This window comes from Tympanuchus pallidicinctus, unplaced genomic scaffold (assembly GCF_026119805.1).
Source record: "Tympanuchus pallidicinctus isolate F22 unplaced genomic scaffold, pur_lepc_1.0 scaffold31, whole genome shotgun sequence".
In the NCBI taxonomy this organism is placed as follows: Eukaryota; Metazoa; Chordata; class Aves; order Galliformes; family Phasianidae; genus Tympanuchus; species Tympanuchus pallidicinctus.
The window spans coordinates 16137064-16151547 of NW_026294749.1; the positions used below are offsets into that span (position 1 = coordinate 16137064).

At 49.2% G+C, this 14484-nt stretch overlaps 1 pseudogene; it reads left to right on the forward strand.

Moving 5' to 3' along the window:
• The first annotated feature begins 373 nt into the window (after positions 1 to 373).
• Positions 374 to 2381, forward strand: LOC128087698 (AT-rich interactive domain-containing protein 5A-like; annotated as a pseudogene).
• The last annotated feature ends 12103 nt before the right edge of the window (positions 2382 to 14484 follow it).

Sequence of the window (14484 nt, forward strand, 5' to 3'; positions counted from 1 at the left end):
TTCCTCTAAAGCAGGCACCTCCCTGGCTCATCAATCCATGGAGAATTATAGGATAGGCACCTGACAGAAAAATATTCTGTCTCTACCACCAAATTGCACAGAGAGACTAAGAAAACAGTCTATGTGAGCCAAAGCCTTGTCTGCACCCTCAGAGACAGCTGAGTGACACAAAGCTGTGGGCAGCTCCCTGGTACAGGAACAGTCTGGTGAAATTCAATGGACAAAGACCATCTGCAGCCCTGGATCACAGCGAGTGCCTGAGCCCCTGGACTACTGCGAGAGCATTTCACAGTCATGGGAACCACCCCACACCCTGCTCTGCCTTCCTGTATCCATCCCACACTGGGCACGTGCCGAGGGAGTTCTGGGAAGGATGAGCTCAAGGTGAGAGTGGAGAACTGAGCTTCTGGAGGGGGAGCAGAGGGATGGGGCAGGTGCATGACCCAGCCTGGCACCCACACCCCAAACCTGCTTCAGTTTGCAGGTGGCCTCAGAGATGGCAAAGCTTGAGGTGGGAGCCACCTTTGAAGCCAGCAAGGAGAACCCAAGAGAAGCCCACAAGCAAGGCTGGCCAGCGGAGCAGTGTGCCAGCCCCACGGCCCAGGCACAGCCCCTCTATGGGAGGTGTCCCAGCACTTGCTGTGCCCACACTGAAGCCTACAAGTGACTCTTTTCCAGCTTTTACTCCAAAGGCAACCACCCCATCATGTCTCTGCTGGCCAAGAAGAAGCTGCTGGCCCAGGTGAGTGAGGCAGAGTCCTGCCACTAACACCACTGCCTGGAGGGCAATGGGGCGGCGAGCAGCACTCACCCCAACCCAGAGCCCAGCCGGCTGGCAGCCAGCCCCCACTTCAAGGAGCAGAGGAGCCCGGAGACACAAGGATTGAAGGACGCATCCAGGGGAGACTGGAGTGAGGCAGGACCCATCGCAGTGCTCCCCTGGGAGGACAGACAGACAGCCCTACCCAAGAGCTGAGGATGGGGGCCCTGCACCCACTGTCTTCACCGGCTTCTTTCATGCATACTGCCATAAGGCGCTGAAACACATCAGCTGCCACCCCTTTGGGGGTTTACTTCTCCAACTTGAAGGATTTCTTGGAACCACAAGCTGAGGACACGGAGGATGACTGGAGGCAGCCCAAGACCTGTCAACCAAAGCGTGGAGCAGAGAGAGCCCGCAGCCAGCCACCTCTGCTGCTGTCAAAGCTTGCTGGGTGCCCCCTGGGGCCAGCTTCAGCCCACTGACATGGAGCCCCACACCACCCACAGCCAAGTGGAACCAGGATGAGGCAGCCTTGGGCCTGCAGGCTGTTTACCACTTTGTCCGTGAACCTGAAGGCAGGGGCAAGAGCACTGGGTCACCCAGGGGCCACCAAGAATTGGCCAAACCTAAAGCCATCATTTCCAGACCCAGCTATGCCATTCCACTCACCCCAGTGCCTCAGCCCCAAACGTTTACAAGGGAGAGATGCTGCATTTCCTGCATCTTCAGCAATCTCCAGAGCACCTAAAAAACTGGGCAGCCACACCAAAGCCATCTCTCTCCATTATCCCCTTTGTTATCCTTGTTTTCCCCAGCCCTGCCATAACCAGCTTGTACAGCCCTCCAACCCCAGGCACCACCAACATCCCACAAGGGTTCACTGCAGCACCAGCTCTACCCCACAGCGACGTGGCACAGCCAGCACACCTACAGCACTCCACACACCTCCGCTTCCCACTGCAGCACCAAGTTGCTGCCTTGCTCTGGATCAGCCCTGGCCCTTCAGAGAGGCAGGCAGCTGGATGCCGTAGCACTGGGATGCTGTCAGAGCTGCTGTGTCCCATGGCCAAAATGAGCTGGACCGTGTCATTTTTTAAAAAGGTAAGGGAGCAGAATGAGTTGCAGAGTTTTCTTGCTAGAGATGCTGTGCCCCCGTGCACTGGGCCTTTTTGCTGTTTGCCACCCCACAAAATTCCCTCCCCCTCCCCACAGTGCCAGCAGTTACAGAGTACAAGAATTTTTGATGCCAGCCATCTCCCATCGCAGCCATTTTCCACCGCAGTCATTTCACACCCCACCGATATCGCAGTACAGCCATTTCATTGCCCACTCCAAAAAGATCCCACCGCCCCACAAGTTCCCACCCCCAACCATTTCCCACCCGCAATTCCCACCCCCAACCATTCCCCCCCTCCCAGCCTTTCCCTCCCGCCATTCCCACCCCCACCCATTTCCCACCCCAGCCATTCCCACCCCCTGCCCACTTCCCACCCCCCAAGCAACATTTCCCAGCCCAAAGCTTTGGCAGTCCAACACTTTTGCGGTCCTTCAGCTTCAGAGTCCTACGCTGCCCCTGTCCGAGACACCGTTTGTGGACAGCCCAGTTTTGGAGGGGTAGGGCTGGGGCCGGTGCTGGTGCCCCTAGCACACTGCCGCTGCTCTGCGGGTGTCGTGGGGGCCAGCGAGGAGCCCAGGGCTGCAGGGAGCCACATTCACCGGCTGCGGCCACGTCTCCTGCTGCACCACGTGGGCTGGTTTCTTGGTCCGCTCCTGCTCGGGCCGCTGTTGTGGTGTGATGGGCAGTGAGTCCTTGTGCTGGCCGCAGTGCTGACGCGGGCGGCTTCGCCTAGCGCCGGCGTTCATGGCCTGGCGCACGGTGGCAGCGCGGCAGCTTCCTCTCTGTGGCTGGGATCCTGCCAGCGTGCTGCCTGTGCGCAGTGCTCTGGCCTCTGGTGGTGGAGCAGGCGGGCGTTGGGCTTGTGGGTGGCGTGGTGCTGTCTCCGTGGTGCTCGTCTGCCAGCCGGCAGGAGATGCAGCCGGGTGGCAGTGCGAGGCGCCTGAGCAGCACGTGGGGCTGTTTGTGCGGCGCCTTCTTCCACGAGCCGCCCAGTGCGCAGCAGAGGAGGCATGGGGCGCTTGGCTGGCTCGGTGCTGTCCCCACAGTGCTCGTCTGGCAGCTGGCAGGAGATGCAGCCAGGTGGCAGTGCCAGGCGGGGGAGAACCACCCGGGGCTGCCTCCGCTGCACCTCTCCCATCAGGTGTGCGGTGCTGGCCGATGGAGGTGCGGTGGCAGCCAGTGGGCTTGGCAGTGCCAGGCAGGTGAGAATCACCCGGGGCTGCCTTCGCAGCACCTCTTCCATCAGGTGTGCGGTGCTGGGCGATGGAGGTGCAGGGGCAGCCAGTTGGCTCGGCACGGGCAGCTCAGGAGATGCTGTCTGGTGCCCAAGTGAGTTGTTGAGGAGCCCACGTTCAGCATCTGTCTCGTTGCTGAGCTCCCTGCTGGCCCTGGGGGAGTGAGGCGGCTCTGTGATGGAAGAGGAGGAGTGGAGGCTGCTGGAGACACATGGGCTCGGTGGTTCTGCGGCAGTGGTGTGCTGCGTCAGCTCTTCCCTTTTGCTGCTGTCCAGAGCACTTGCAGCTTCTGGAATGGCAGAACATCCCCCGGAGCGATGATGGCAGCCGTCCCACCCCCGCTTGGTGCAGACACCCACCAGTCATCTGTGCAGACCGCAAACTCACCCTCAATCCAGGTGAGGAAACGGTCGATTTCCACGTTGTCGGCAACGCTGGTGGTGCCGAGTCTCTCTTCTGGTCAATGGAAGAAATGCCCAGTGGGGCAATGCCAGCTTTCCCCCAGGCACTCAGCGCAGACAGCCCCCCATCAGCTGTGCTGCTCCCAAACTCACCGCTGTCAATTCACGTGAGCAGCTCATCCATGTCTGTGGTGTCATCCAGGATGCCAGGGTTGGATGTCACTTCTGGAGAAGGAAGAAAATCCCCAGAGGGGCACTGCCAGCTGTCCCGCGCCCACTGGGTGCGAACACCCCCCCGCCAGCTCTGCTGTCCCCAGACTCACCCTCGTTGATCCATGTCAGGAGCTCAGCGATGTCCTCGGCGACGTCCTCCGGGGTGTCTGCACTTGTCGTGGCTGCTGGCAAAGCAAGAGCATCCCCAGCGGGGCAATGCCAGCTTTCCCACAGCCCCGTGGAGTAGACAGCCTGCCGCCTGCCCTGCAGCCCCTGAACTCACGGCCTGATTGCAGCGAGGCAGCGCTGCAGGTGAGCAGAGCCGTGGCAGGGTGGGGGCACATGTCGGTGGGTGCTGGGTGCCCCTGGTCCTCCGAGAGCAGCACGGCGTCTTGGGAGGGCTGCATCGGCGTCTCCCAGGTGGTGGGCAGGGTGCAGGGCACGGGGAGCAGCAGCTCCTGCAGGGAAGGTACCTGCAAAAGAACTGGGGGGGGGGCTGGGGCAGCCGTGGGCCTGCAGCAGGCAGGTGCCTGCGGGCTGCGGGGGCTCCACGTGGAGGGGCACAGCCCCGGGCCACAGCCCCATCAGCCACTGGGGCGGCAGCATCCCTGCGGGCAGGGGATGTCCCGAGCAGGGAGCAGGGGCGGGGGGGGGAGCCATCCCTGGGTGCAGCCCCCCAGGTAGGAGAAGCAGCACCTGCAAGCACAGCCCTGCAATTGGGGTCAGGCCCACAGGTGGCAGCTGGGCTGGAGGTGGGGGCGGCCCCCCAGGTGGGAGCTGCGCTGCCTGTCCCCAGGCACCTGGTACCCTGGGCCAGGCAGAGGGCTGAGGTGCCAGGGGGGTGGCAGTGGGGACAGGGAAGGGTTGGGGGGGTACCGGCATCGGTCCGCGGACGATGGGCTGCATCCAGGCGGGGTCCAGTGGCGGCACAGTCGCGTCAAAGCAAGTGGCGTCGGGTGTCAGAGGCACCGTCAGCGCTCGAGGGAATCTCTTTGTGGGGAAATGCCAGAAGGGGTGCTGGGCTGAGATCCGGGTCACAGGAGTGGGATCTGGGGTACTGGGGTGAGATCCAGGTCACAGGAGTGTTTTCTGCGGCTCTGGGGTGAGATGTGGGGTCACAGGGGTGAGATCTGGGGCGCTGGGGTCAGCTGGAGTGTCAGAGCAGGGGGAGCTGTCTCCACAATTGCTGACCACTCTCTTCCCTTCTCCGCATTGACCATGGCCAGCCCCTGAAGCTCCATGTCATGGAGACCCTGTATGTCATGTCCAACGCCATCTGTCTGTGCTGCCCATGGCTGTGATGGGTGCTGCTACCTCACGTCCCCTCAAACTGCCAGGCATGCAAGCTTCTCCTGCTCCACCAGCTCTCCACTGGCTCCAACACCTTTGCCACCTCCCATGTCATGTGGTGGAAATGCATGGTGCTGGGGCGGGCCCAAACTCCCACCCTGACAGCAGGCACGTTTCCAAAAACTCTGCTCACTTCCTCATCCTGCTGGCTCATGAGAAGATCCTGTTGTCAGCTGTGCCAACCAGCACAGCAGAATGTGATTGTTACGGGCAGCTGGAAAACAGCAGGGGAATAACCATTTCCCCCTTTGGCTGTTATCTGTTGAGAAATGCTGTCTGGTGAGTGTTGAGTCAGGGCCAGATCCACTGATGGAGCATCTGGGGAAAGGACCCAGTCAGCCCTGGGAGCACAGGTGAGGGCAGTTCAGTTGTATGATGGAATGAGGGGAGCCTGGCTGCACCTCTCTTCTTAGACCCCACTGAAGGGCTGACCCTGCAGTGGGCAAGGATCTCTGGTTGGAGATCCCTCCCTTGCGGAGTTTTCCCTGTGAGTCTGGATCTTCAGGGACAGGTGGGCACTTTGTAACACCCTTCTGTTGTGCTAGTCCCTTTGTGGTTACATCTCCTTCCACTGCACTGATCATTCTGGTTGTTACAGATGTCCTCTGCCCCTTCCCACCTTTAAAGCAAACAGGGCAATGACAGAGCCTTTATTTGAGATATAGGAGCTATAGAACAGGATATCAAAGAAAGAGGAATTGACTCATCCCTCCCAGCAACAGGTTGGCAGAAAGTGGTGAGCTGAGGAATGCAGCCTACTGCGTTTGAACTACAGTGTGCTGAAATGTGAAAGGGGCTGAGGGGTGTGGGGGGGAGACCTGTGCAGACTGACTGTGTGTGTGCTCCTGGGAGCACTGCTGAGATGGAGAGGAAGGCTCCCCCCGCTCCAGGTACTCGTGTGCTCATGCAGTGGTTCAGGCTGTGACCTGGCAATTCCACTGCACCACCCGTCCTGCACTGTCCATGTGCCACCTGCAGGTGTTGCCCAGCTTTTGGGGGACTCGCTGTGACCTCCCTTTCTCACCACTGCCTTGTGCACTGGACTTCAAAGCATCTTGATGGTGAGTAGTGGTCCTGTGGAGATGCTGAGCAACAGTTGTGAGCTGCGCCCTTTTCCTGGACCAGTATCCCAAGCCCTTCTCAGCCCAGAGCCTGTCTCTCTTTCCCTGGGGTTCTATGGATAAGTCAGCAAGATGGGACTTTGCCAGCCAGCTGGTTTCAGCTTCACCACCCAAATGACAGCAGGACAGTCCTGCAGCTCATGGCAGCCCTACAGCTTTGCTCCTTTGCCAGGCTGGAGAGCTGAATCAACTCTGATTCTACAGATCCTTCCCTGAGTCCTGCTGCTGACTACCGATACTTGTGCATCCTCTGGGCCACATCAGGACTAGAAAGAGGAGTAGATATCAGGCAGAAGGATCTGGCCTTCTGCTGACCTGTTCCTGCTTTCTCTTTTCCCCAGGTGGCATTGTGCTTCCCAAAGAGTGCGTGGACTTTTCTGATGGGAGTGAGCAGCAAGGAACCAATGGTCTCAGCTTCCTTCCTGCCCTGTGCTTGAAAAAGACTTGGGAAATGCCAGTTCCCCCCCCCACCCCAAGTACCGCATTTTCTTCCAAAAATAAGACCTTCTCTCCCCGAAATAATGGCTTGCTCCAATAAAATGACATTATCTCCCAGAAATGCCAGTTTTCGCCCAAACATAGGACAGTTTCGACCACAAGTATCACATTTCAAGCTGAAAGAGGACACTTTCTTCCAAACATACGGTATCTCCAGACCACATCTGGAGTACTGCATCCTGAATGCAACCCTAGCATACTGCTGACTGTCCCTGTTTTGTATGGTCAGAAAAGCGTTACTATTGCCATGAAGTGACATATTACCTTTCATTAACCCTTACATTTCCTAGATGATTGTGTTTTTTCTCCTTTTGTGACATCCATTTGTCACACTCTCAGTTGGAGGACTGATAGGATTGAGATCTTACTTCTTCAGAAGTGATCTTACTTCTTTACAAGTTTAAAGCAACTATTTCTTCTTCCTGGTGATTATAGTGATAGTGAATTTTTCAGCTGAAATGTAAAACTCGGGGTTTTATAGAATAAATGGAGTACATATGCTAAGCCAGTTTAAGTGACAACACTTTTTGGGAAGTGAGGATAAAGTTAAGGAATGAAGCAAGTCATTAATCTGAGCAAAAGTGGAATGCAGGTCTTGAATGCAGGCTTGCAGATATGCAATACTGTGAAACAAGAACATTCTGCCTCTAAAACAATTTTGCTCACACTTCCACCTGCTCACCCTGCCACATCATCTGCCTCCTGGAGCAGCCCAGCCTGGCCAAGGGGTGGATGGGGCCAGGCTGAACGAATGCATGAATGAATGAATGAATGAATGAATGAATGAATGAATGAATGGGGCCTTATATATATTTCTATAATTAGTCAAAGCACAATAATTTTTTCCTTACAGGTTAAATACTGCTGATTAGCTGCTTACTTTTTAGAAAGTTCTCTGTCCTTAGTATTTACACGAGTCTTTTTCTGACCTGCTTTAAGCCCGTTAGTCCAAACCAGCTTTTTTCTTTTTTTCTTTTTTCCCCTAGACTATTTTTATGATTTTCAAAGATCAAATAACATCGCTACCTAATTTTTCCATAAGAGCGCAATCCTTCTTCTTGAGATGTAGTTAATATAGCGAGGCTAGAAATGATGGAAGCCACACCGAGCTTGGTCTGTACTTTAAAGGTATCATTTTAAATCATATGTATTGAAAGTGAAAATGCCTTGTCATTTCTGTAAGCTGGTTGAGCTTATTTTGATAGCATACGTTTAAAGCGTTGATCTGAATGATCTTTTGTAAAATCTGGTGATATTCAGAAGGCAGACACCTTTGAAGTCTATAGAATAATATCACTTAGTTATACCAGTTATGAATCCACGTTTGCTCACGTTACTCATCCTTTTAACTGAAGGTTGGGTTTCATTATATTATTGAAGTTAAGGGAAATAAAGTAAAATTGATTTTCAAATGGATTCTAAGATTTCATATGTGTTTTTAATCCCTCTTTAGAGGAAGACAGCATGTCAAGTGATGCGGTTTTACACAGTCGATTGAGGCCATGATCTTGGCTTTATAAACAAATACAGCAACAGTGATAGTGAGAATCCATGATTTTATTTTCATGCAGCTTGAATGGTCTTTTCGTACTTTTATTTAATTATTATTACTAGTTATCATTTTTATTTATTTTTTTTTTTTTTAATTGATGCAAGTTCTGAAAATAATCAACTGGTTTTCCTTGGCCAAAACAAAACACCATGAGGTTTCCCTCAGGTGGCCGTGGCCTCTTAATTGTTTGTTACTACTAGTGGCTTCTTCTCTACTAATCAGTTTGTAGATGACCTGTTGAAGAATAATGAGGTTTCCTTAGTTGAGTGAAGTATCAGAATATCAGTGAAAAAGGTGTCTGTAGTAAATATTTTTCATGTTTGCATTAAAAATCATAATACAAGCAGATTTCTGAGATGGACGTATACTGAAGTCACTTGGAAGCAGACACACAAACAGAACAACCAAGCTTAAACATCCAACTCAGCCCTCCCAAAACCCCCTGTCCCACCCCCCGACCCCCACACACACACAAGAAAACAACAAACAAACAAAAACTAAAGCAACAGCCATACAGATAGACAGACAAAAATAAAAACAAAAAAAGAAAGAAAAAAGAAATGAAGAACAAGAAGAAAAACACACAGTGGAAACTACGATAAAGACAATGAGAGATACAGAATGATGGGGAAGAAAATTGTCAGCAATTCCTGTAGACAGACAATACCTTCTAGAACTAACAATGCAAAGGCAGATATACATATGCAATAATAACACCAAAAACAAGATCACTACTGTATTATAATTAATAAGCCATTCTGTTCTCTGAGGCAGTTCTTTTGTTTATTACATAATCCTGGAATGCAATGAAATAGCAAGTATCAACTAGTAACAGTGTTACACTATCTCCAGCTCTAAAATTAGACTCCTTATCTGGTTTGGACTAACGGGCTTACAGCAGGTCAGAAAAAGACTTGTGTAAATACTAAGGACAGAGAACTTTCTAAAAAGTAAGCAGCTAATCAGCAGTATTTAACCTGTAGGAAAAGAAAATGTATATGCTTTACTGTGCTTTGACTAATCATAGAAATATTTATAAGGCCCCATCCATACAGAATTCAGAGATTTACAGTACAAGGTAGTAAGAATCCCAAATGAATTTTTGTCCTTTTCTCAGAGCTGAAGTTAGAAAAGCACTGGACTGGGCTCCCCAGGGAGGTGGTTGAGTCACCATCCCTGGATGTTTTAAAATCCGTTTGGATGCGGTGCTCAGGAAGATGATTTAGCAGAGGGTTGTTAGAGTCAGAGTAGTGTGGTTAGGTTATGGTTGGATTTGACGATTTTTAAGGTCTTTTCCAACCTGAGTGATTCTATGAGTGTAAGTGAGAAAACGACCTGCCAGAAATCACAAAACATACATAGAAATGGTCTGTAGCTCTGTCAAGGGTTGAAGCCTAGCAAGAAACCTTTTTGAACATCTTTGAACTATTTCTGAAAACTTTCTGAATTCTGCCTCTCCTCCATTCTTTACATAGCTACGATGTATTAGCCAGCTATAATTATCTCAAATTTCTTTTTGTACTGTTTGTAATTGCTACAGTTTTCCAGAGCACATTGTGTATCAAACCTAACTAGATAATCCTCACTGTAAGGAGCTATGAGTCCTTTCCATTTTGATTGGAGAAGGTAAAGCCATGGAGATATTTTATTGAATTTATGATTATCAATTTATGATCAGATATGATACAAACTATGGAACATTTACAAAGCTTTGCTTTCTGTGCTTTGATTGCTTCTGCATTTGCCAAAACTCTCTGTCCTTATTACTCTAGTTTTCCAACCAAATATGTGATAATCTCCAAGAAATACCAGTTTTCTTGATAATAACTTGCATTTTCTCCAAAAAATGCAGACTTAAACTGTTCAATAGGACATTTTCCGCCAAAAATAGGATACATTCTCCCCAAAGGAACAGTTTTCTCTCATGCATATTCCATTTCCTCCCAGAAATACCACATTTCAACCCTAAAGACCACATTTTCATCCAAAATATTTTGGATATTTTCTCCCAGAAGCACCAGCGTCATCCCAACTTGATGACATCTTGGACCAGCAATACCACTTTTCTCTCCCTAATATTACAGTTTCCTCCAAAAAGAGATCTTCTTCCAGACTTATCGGCATTCTCTCAAACAGATGACATTACCCCCCAGAAAGAAGACGTTTTCTCCCTGAAATACCAGCTTTCAAAGGAATAGCTCCAATTTCCTCCCTAGTAGACTACTTTGCACACCTTCATATGACACTTACTCCCAACAATACGGCATTTATCACAGAAATGCCACTTGACTCCCAAATGTGGGACATTTCCTGCCAGAAATACCCCTTGGCTCTTCAATAGAGGATGTTTTCTCCCAGAAATACCAGCTTTCTCCCACATAGATGATGACCCCTCCCCCACTCCCCCAAAATATGATACTGTCTCCTGGGAATACCACTTTTCTTAGAAATACCTCAGGCCTTCTCCAAACAATATGACAATACGACAATCCTCAAGGTGACATCTTCTCCCCAAAAACTGACATTTTCTCCCAGAAATGCCAGTTTTCGCCCAAACATAGGACAGTTTCGACCACAAGTATCACATTTCAACCTGAAAGAGGACACTTTCTTCCAAACATACGGTATTTCCTCCCAGAAATCCCACCCTTCACCCAAATACATGGCATTTTCTCCCACAAGTACTACTTTTCCATCAAAAATAGGACACTTTCTCCCCAAACAAGGATCTTTTCTCCCTGAAATACCAGTCTTCTCCCCAAAGGGATGACGTTTTCTACCAGAAATACAGGTTTTCTTAGGTATACTTCATGTTTCATCCACAAAATACTACATGACAGTAGCAAATGTGACATTTTCCAACAAAAACATGATATTTCCTCCCAGAAATACCAGCTTTCTCGCAAATATGTGATCTTTTCTGCCTAAAGAAGACAGTTTCTCCCGGAAACACAGTTCTCTCACAGACATAGGAACTTTCCCCCCCAAGATAAGACATTTTCTCCCAGAAATACCAGTTCTCTTAGGAACGCCTCCCATTTTCTACCAAAAATACGACTTCACACTCCTCAATAGGACACTTATTCCCAGAAATAGGGCATTTTATCACAGAAATACCAGTTTCTCCCCCCAAAGTACGACGACATTTTCTCTCAGAAACAAGACATTTTCTCCCAGGAATACCAGTACCCTTAGAAATTCCTCACATTTCATCCCAAGAGCACTACTTTACACTCCTCAATATCATGTTCACTCCCATCAAAATGACATTTGATCACAGATATTCCAGTTTTCTAACAAAGATGGGACATATTCCCCCGGAAATACCAGCTTATTTTTTAAAATGCGGCATTTTCTCCCCCAGATCCCAGCTTTCTCACAAATAGATGTCATTTTCCAACAAAGCATGCTGTCTTCTCCCAGAAATTGCAGTTTTCTGAGAAATACCTTCCATTTTCTCTCAAAAGGACTACTTTACACTCCTCAAGAGGACATTTTCTCCCATATAGACCCTATTTTCTCCCCAAAGGACCGGTTTGCACTCCAAAAAGAAGACAGTTGCTCTCAAATAGAAGACATTCCCTCCCAGAATTTCCCCCTTTGCTCCAACAAGTAGGTCATTTTCTCACAGAAATACCACATTTCAGTTGCAAAGCTGACCTTTTCTTCCAAAAATAGGATATTTTCTCCCAGAAAATATTCTCCCATTTTCTTACAACTACCACAGGTTTTCTCCCCAAAATATCAGAGGACAAGACCACATTTTGCACTTGCAACCAAGAATAGGACATTTTCTCACAGAAATACTACTCTTCTCCCACATATAGGAGATTGTCTCCCAACTGGATGGCGTTTTTGGTAAGAAATACCACTTTTCTGCCCTGAATAGGACATTCTCTCCCAGAAAAATAGAGTGCTCTTAGAAATACCTCCCATTTCCTCCCAAACAGACTGCATTACACTCCTCATCATGACACTCACTCCCAGACTTTTGGCATTTGATCACAGAAATACCATTTGTACCCTCAATATTTTCCCTCATGAAACACCACTTTTCTCACAAATGCGTGGCACTTTCTTTCATTGGTGTCTTGCACAGTGCCTGGTCCCCCCCACAGTTTCTTGCCCAGAGCTGTCCATGACCTCTCTGTCTTTGCTCTGATGGAGTCACATCGTGGTTCTGAGCTCTTCACGATTTTCTCAAATCTTGTTTTGGATGATCACATGCAGCACAGGAGGCTCCATGCCCTCCATGCCCTCCATGCCCTTAATGCCTGCCCTGCCCCATTCTACTGGGGCTGCACATTCACCCTAGCCTTCCTTTTACTGCATATGTATTTGCACAAGCCCCTCCTGTCTTTGATATTCTGCCTGGGCAGATTCCGCTGTGTTTGTGCTGTAGTCTTTCTTAAATGCACCTCGGCAGGTACACATAGCAGGACAATATCCAATAGCTGCAATTATACATTAGGTGTCAGAGCATGAGCTTGTTTCAAGCCAGGTAAAGAAAAAGCAAGTACTATTGGCTTGGTGATTGAGGAAGCTCAAATAAGTCTCCAGGCAGGCCCAAGCAAGCTCAGAGCCATGTGTTGCTGGCATATTAGAAAGCTGTAGCCTGTGACAAGAAACTGCAACGCCTTTTTTACTGGCTTGTATAGCCACCATGAGTCCCACTCTGGTGGAATTCACTACAAAAGACAAAGATGAGATTTTGCTGAATTTCCTGGGGTGAAACCAACCAATAGGATAGCACAGGTTGTTCTTTCATCGCAGTAGAGACGAGATGAAATGGTGTGGTCACTGCCATCACCCCTGTTGGAGCCCATGCAGAAGGCAGGCATCTTGTAAGCTATGTGGCACTAAGGACACACCTGTAAGCTATGTGGCACTAATGAGAGGCATAATGGCAACTTGTAGTCTTTTTTAATTTGGACAAAAATTCATAACTGATGAGCATTGTGTTTTATCAAAATAATTCTGGAATACCAAAATTTTGTATTTATTCATACGTTGTACAAGAGCTGCACTGAAATTAATGCCTCCTGTTCTATTATGTTTGCTCACGGTTTCAGAAGTGGGTGTTTCTGGTTCGGCGGTAGAAGTGGAACCTTTCTGTTCCTATTTCATTACACTTTGTGGCCATCTTGACGGCAGCAGAGGTGCAAGTGTGACAAAGTGGTGCGTGACGTGGAAGTATCTATGAAGCAAAGGTTTGGATTTGAATTCCACAGCAGGGAAAAAATGGCATCCATTACTATTCCTCAACACTTGCTGAACGTTTATGGAGACCAAACAGTGGATGTGAGCACACGGAGTGCATTTCAACAGTGGCAACAGCAATGTGAAAAGCAAGCCACCTTCTGGATGGCCATGCACAGCTGTCACACCGTGAAATAAAGAGTGTCTCAAGCAGCTCGTCTGCATAAATTGGCTGATGACAGTGATTATGTTGAAAAAAAAAAAAGGCTTTGTAGCTGAGAACTTTCTCTATCAAACTCTGTTATTGTGCCCTTTGTATCAGTTTTCGTTCCCGTGGAAATAAATAAATAAATAGGAACCATTACTTTTAGATGATCCATGTATCTGATTCCAGGTTTCTAGTTTAATCACAGTGCAGTTTTATGCCATACTGATTTCTTTGCTAGCAGTTTATGATGATGCTTTTCACAGAATTCATAGAGGGGCCTGAATAATTCACAATCAAGTATACAAAGACACAAAGATAGTACATATCAGAGAGTTCAAAGATCATGCAAGAGGACTAAGGAGGTGATTGTCTGCCTGGTGACGCCACAACATGAGCTCTGCGTCCAGTTTTGGGCCACTCACTCCAAGGAAGACCTTGAGGCCATGGAATGTGTCCGGAGAGGGGCAACGAAGGTGGAGAATGGTCTGGAATCCAAGTCGTTTGGGGGAGTGGCTGAGGGAGCTAGGATTGTTGAGTCTGGAGAAGATAAGGCTCCAAGGGAGACCTTATCACTCTCTGCAACTCCCTGAAACATGTTTGAGGTGTGGTGAAGGTCAGCTTCTTCTCCCAGGGAACGGTGATACAACAGTGATAGGAAAGGAGGTGATGGCTCTTAGGTGTTTCTAGTAGAAATATCTTCAGGCTGACTCTGATTTCATTTGCTTTCTTTTTCTTTTGTACATCATCTGCCCATGTGGCCTGCATTTTATTTACTCTTGCCACCTATCCGTGTGATGGAGGTCTCTTTTTCTACCACCGATAGGTAC